Below are 6,363 nucleotides of genomic sequence, written 5' to 3' on the forward strand. Positions count from 1 at the left end.
AGAGAGAGAGGCAACACTGTATATAAAATCAATTCTTATAATTGAAGAATTACCCTTCGACATGAAAATGCAAACGTCATAGTTAGCCGACAGGACATTACTTTAAGAAACTTGAGCTCTTGGAAATAATTTTCGACCGGATGGAAAACGAGAACTTCACGGACTCGCGAAAGTTATTTCATACTACTTTGATGCAGCGTGCTCCGCTCGACGAGGCTCCCGGCTTGGCTATACAAAGACACTCGAGTTTCGAAGTTGGTGGATTACAACCAACTTCTCCCGCAATATGTAACTTATAGAATTTACAGATACTTCGGCGAAAATGGTCGAGAGCCATTAACCGTTCTCGACATGTTTCCTAGACTCGGAGAAACATACTTACTACATAAGCCTAATCTAGACTAGTGTCAAGTCTCTATCTACCTTGTTCACGCTGAAAACTCATGTTTTGCTCGCCAGATATACATACGTTAGCTAGCTGATAACTGTTGTTACTGTAGAATTTCCTTAATATGTTATATTTTTATTTCAATAGATTTTTTAAGACTCTTTAAAATAAAATTTAGTTTTTAAAAATTTAAATAGTTAGTGTACGTTATTTCAGATACACCCTGTATATGTACCACATAAACATAATAAGAGGTTAACTATGTGAGTTTGATAATATAAATATATATAACTTTTGTCGAGACGCTCTTATAAGGTGCTCTAGTAAGTAATTTCCATCTACTGTATTTTAAAGAGAAAATATGCTTACACATTTTGTTAAAAAATTGTATTAGAAGATAAAAAAGTTATGACTTCATCAAAATTCTTTACGGTCTTTACACCATTATACCTTTACCACAGGTAACTTTTAATAGATTAAATTCGCAGGAGTCCCAAAATTATCTCAGTTGGATTTCGCATTTCGGTAAAATCAAATCTACCGGCGTTTATTTGTTTTCTCGATAGTTCCGTAACGAAGCTGCGGTAATATACGTACGGAAATCGGTCATCCTTCGAGATATGTACATGCGAGCATGGATATTAATACAGCGGGCAACGGCACAGGATCCAGTGACGCTAACTCTTCGTAACGACGCGTGTAGTGGAAACGCATGTAAGCAAATGGACAAGTACAAAATACACGGCGGAGCACAAACGAGCTGCCCCGCGTTTTGCTGGGAGCTATACGAGCGGGTTGTACACAGTACACTGATCTAAAAGCCGAATAAGCATCCGTCGGCTAATGAGAAACAGCTAATCATATACCGCACTGTGTGTATCATGTTTTATTACGCATGTTTGTACAATATACGCACGTCTATCCCGCCGATGTCTTGGAAAATACTAAACGTATCAAAAACAGCCTCACGCCTTCCTATTAAACACATCGCCGTCGTAAATCACCGTCCGATATTTCGCGCGTTAACTCGTCCCACGTTCCAGAATATATTTTATCCCGCGTTATCCCGCAGTTGGAGTACTTTACGGCAGCCCGCGCTGTTATTTCCACTCCGTCATATCGTTCTGTTCGTTCTGGCGAAGAAACTCCGCCGATGCCGGAGTTGCGTGTGGAAAACACGAGTAGAGGAAAATTTGCATAATATTAATACGACGTTATATATATATATATATATATATAAAAGCGCGCGCGTACAATGCCCTTTTTTCATTCGTGCATTGTAATTAGCATACTTTCGCACGACTCTTCGCCGACAAGCGGTGACATTATCGCGCTTATCTTCGCCCTGTTATCTCGAATTTTGTCGCGTACAATCATTTTATACGAAATGCCAACGTGAGTCATGCAATATGTAATTCCCGGACTATTTCGAAGGACTGACTGTTGAAGCGCGACTGATTACCGGCGGAATATTCACGATTCCGCAGCTGTGTACATCTCCGTCGTGCACACGTGTGCACGTCCTACACACGTTGTATATTTCACGAGAATTTGTACACAGCCGCCTCCGCCGTCGCCGCGCTGCCGCCGTTTGGTTTGCTCTAATCAAACAACTGATACAATGTCGCCGGAGTGAGAGAGAGAGAGAGAGAGAGAGAGAGAGATCTCCGCTAACGTTCTCGTCGCGTTTGAATATTTCTCATATTTGTATGTAAAGTCAGGATATCCCTGAACGCACCGATACTCGAAACGCAATTTCTGTCACGCGCCTTACCGTTTGGTCGTGGCAGAGAAAACGCGTGCTCACACAATCCGTCGAACTAAATTCCGCTGATCCTAGTTCAATTCCACCCTTTCTCTCTCTCTCTCTTTCTTTCTCTTGGAGTCCTTCTTTCGCATGAGCAACACGCGGAAGGAGCAGATGTGCCCGCCCGCGTTCGGCAAATCCAAAAGGAAAGAGGCAAAGAAGCCAAAGTAGCGAAAGAGAACGAAGGGGATCAAACTTTACGCCTGCTTCCTTTCTCTCTCTCTCTCTCTCTCCTTTTTCTTTCTCCTCTTTCTCTTCTCGATGCGGGTGAGACCGGTGAGACTCGCCTTATCTATGTAACCATTCGGCACAGTATCCTACTTTACTTTTCCGCGTACGTACTTCCCGTTTTGACAGCGAGGCGCACGAGAAGCGAATCTCCGCCACGCTGGCTGCGAAATCCCTTGCGTTTCGTCATAGTCACCCAATTCCGCGGCGTACGCGGATGCGCGAGCGGGATGAAATATGGTATGCTCGACTAACCCACGCTTACGTACGTTATCCGCACGGGTGTTACTTGGATATTTACGATATTTCGAGATTGCGGAGTATCGGCTTTTTGAGGAGAATACCTGGTAACATGTCTTACTTCGCGAAAGAAAATATCGAGAAACACCGATAGATTCTTTTGGAGAAATTATATCGGACACCTGGTATGTTTTGAGGAAATCGTATTACTCGCGATGTTTACGGCGCATTCACGTATTCAATGAATAAAAATATCGATATTTCCTTATTAATTTTAAACATTTTTCTCCCGAGAAATATTTCGTAGATACGATGTTTGATATCGAAACATTAATATTACGACTCGGATACTGAATATCTTATGTAAATGTTATGTATTACTCGATTATTGCGACGTATTGATTCACCTTTTTCGGAAAAATATAACGTCAATTTATTTACGATATTTTGTGCGGAATATGAAGTGGAAATATCGACGTTCCGTTAAATGTAAAGAGTCTGCGGGTATACGCGCGGCGCGTTACTTCCGTCTTCTCAAACACGAAAGCCAGAAGCGGGTATTGCCGTTACCCTCGTTCGCTCACAAAATTAGTACCGTCTCCACCCCGGGCTTTGCGATGCGACCTGTTCCTTATCTGTAACCACCATGCCGCCACCACGGACCGGTATCCACTATATCATCCGACTGGCACTCTCCATGGACTTTGTGCCTATCTTCTTCCCTCCTTCAACCCCTGTTTTCTCGCTCACGCATACCGGCGTGCACACAAACTGCTGTGGATTTGGTTACCACGCGCCGATGCGCCGGTTAGGCGGGTCTGTTCGGAACATATGCTTTGGTATTAATTTCTCTATAGTCTGCCGATATGCGCGTTTTGACAAGCGTATTCAACGTCGAGGGCAACCGGGAGAATAATAGGCATCTATTTAACCTTTTGAAACGCTGCATTTGTAGCGATAATTCCTACAGCTTTTTAAAGCTAGATTTCAAGCTGATAGGGATAAGCTTAAAATTTTACGGTATTAATGAACTCACATAGATTCCTCACATCTTTCAAAAAATGTGTATTATACTTAAAACATTATTTTTGGTATTGTGTATATTAATAACTGAATTTAATAAAAAAGTTTTTCGTATTTATATATATCTGCGCTTTCTTTATGGCTTATTTAAATACAAAGGCACACTAATAGAAACAGACACAAATAGAGATAGATTATAGAAATAGTTATCCTAGTCGATTGTCTTTTCGACGATTCTCCAGCCAGTTGCAAAGTCAATTTTTCATTAGCAAAAATGTTTAAAGAAGTCGTTTTATTAGCCACGTCTTCGATATTACATCTCTATTAAAATTGAATTGTAAATTAAATCTGATTAATAAAGAGAAAAGTTATCGGTTATCATTTATTTTCAATTTTATAATTTAATACAGAAGTTTAAAAACGTGTTAACGTTCTTAAGACGTTAATGCAGTAATATAGTAATCGTCCTTTGATGAACACACATCAGTAGGTTTAATATTTTGCAAACAAGGGGTAGAATAGACTATAACACGGAAAATATTACATGAAGAATGCTTTAAAGGAAGACTATAAAAACAGTTTCCACAGCGAAATACAATCATTAATAAGATCCTTATAAAAGTTTACAACTATCGTTAAATTTCAACATCGATTCTATAGCATAAAAGGTAATACTTCTTCTTCAAACAATCAGAATACGCTATTATAAGCGAATGCGGAAGTTGTTCCTTGTGTTGTTATACAAGTATCTGCTTATGAGCTTACAGAACATATCGAAAATGGTACATTTTTCCCTTGTTACAAATTCTTTATGAAGGTTTAATGTTTGAAGATTTAATCAATAATTTGGTTGAAAATCATCTACTTTTTATTTACAATCTTTAGTTTTCAACAATGGGTATTAGCTAAAAATATAAAAAAAATAGTGGAAAAAATATGGGAAAATAATATAATTCGCAATATGTAATTTAGAATATAATGTAACGGTTCTCGGAACATGTAGTTTTTGGAGCACAAAAAAATAAATCTTTATGATTAATTTTTTTACGCTATTTTTTCAACCGAACTTAAAAATTATTGAAATAATAGAAATAATAAACAGTAAGTAACGAAAAGGATTTTTTAATCCGAGATCAATAAATCTTAATACTTAAGTAACATTTCAGTGTAAATTTATATACATATTTAATTTTACAATTGTGCTCCGGAACCTTATTTTCAGTCTTTAAATGCAATCTTAAATCAGATTGGGATAGTAATATTATAAATTAAATTGCCAAGCAGTTTAATAATAAATAGCAGTTAAATAATATCGATTATAATTTATTGCAAAAGTAGATGATAAAGAAATATATAAAATATATTGCATTGTAAATATGCATCTGCGATCGAGAGTAAGGTCAGGTAAGAGAACAGTCCATATCCGGTTTGAGGAAAATTGTGCGCAACGTTACTATTTTTATGAAGACGCGAGTCGACGTATGCGTCGATATAAAGCCAAAGAAATGTCATTGCAGAAACGTGGAAAATTGAACGAACAAGAAAAGAACGAATAAAAGAACGACAGGAATATACACACACATACACGATCGAGGACATCAGGCTGAAAGCAGCGGGAATGACAGTTAATAGAAATGTTCTAAGCGACAATCACGTTCACCATATGTGGAACCGGCACGACATTAGCGGTAGTTGAGTGCCAAAGAAATAGCATGTCCGTCAGACGAGAGCGTGAATAAATAGAAACCAGTACAGGAGACACAGGAATATATGTGGAAGAACATGGAGAGACTCTCGGCTGAGGGGATCGAAGGAAGCGCACTTGATTTCTGGTTAATAAAACGTTATGCCAGACATAAAGTGATACGGCAATGTATCGCGAGTTATAGCACAATCGAGGCAGGATGAGGGGGAGAGACGATGGTAGAGAAAGCCACTACGAGGCTACGTGTTGCGGTGGCGAGACTCCGGTCCGGGGCTGTAGATAGACGGCAGGGGTCTCAGGGGTGTACGCGGTGCGAGAAAGTAGAAGAGAGAAGGGTTGGCAGGAGAAAAGAGAAAGAGAGAGAGAGAGAGAGAGGAGGGAAGGGAAGGAGAGAGAGAAAAAGAGACACCAGCCTCTCTTCCCACATGTATGCGATACGTACGCGTAAAGAGCGTGTTGTCTCACGGTCACGCGTGTGCAAGGTACGTAATGGGTTGAAGAGAGCAGAGAGGGCGCAGTCGCGAAGCTGGAGCCACCCTCGCGACCCCCAGCAGGCAGCGCCGGTGTCGGCGGCGGCGGCGGCGGCAGCGGCAAACCGCACACGGTTCGTCGATCGTTCACCTTGCAAAAGTGAGGGGGTGTTTTCGCTGAAGGGAGGGCAGCGTCGCGAAGCGACGCGGCGCGACACGGAGCGCGGCAATTTTTGTCGCTGTCTCTCCTTTCCTCTTTTTCTCCGTCTGTCGTCGATGATATTGCGGATAACTTACTACAACTGCGTTGCAAATTCACGAAACGAATAAGGAATCGGTGCTCAGGAATAAATATACGATTTATCTTATCGCGAGTGCGGAAAGGGCTTTACGGTGCCATTGGGAGCGGAAAAGGAAGAACACAGACGAGTTAGGGGTCGTTCGCCGGCGGCGAAGAATGATTCGAGTAGGAAAGAAACGTTGAAGACTCTATCTTCAGGGG

At 40.7% G+C, this 6,363-nt stretch overlaps 1 protein-coding gene across 1 annotated transcript in view; it reads right to left on the bottom strand.

Annotated features, from left to right (window-relative positions):
- Positions 1 to 6,363, bottom strand: part of LOC108720290 (glutathione S-transferase 1-1) — a 28,924-nt gene that overhangs the window by 6,362 nt on the left and 16,199 nt on the right. The gene's annotated exons all lie outside the window — the stretch shown is intronic.

This window comes from Mycetomoellerius zeteki, unplaced genomic scaffold, assembly GCF_001594055.1.
Source record: "Mycetomoellerius zeteki isolate Tzet28-1 unplaced genomic scaffold, Tzet1.0 scaffold149, whole genome shotgun sequence".
NCBI classification, from domain to species: Eukaryota; Metazoa; Arthropoda; class Insecta; order Hymenoptera; family Formicidae; genus Mycetomoellerius; species Mycetomoellerius zeteki.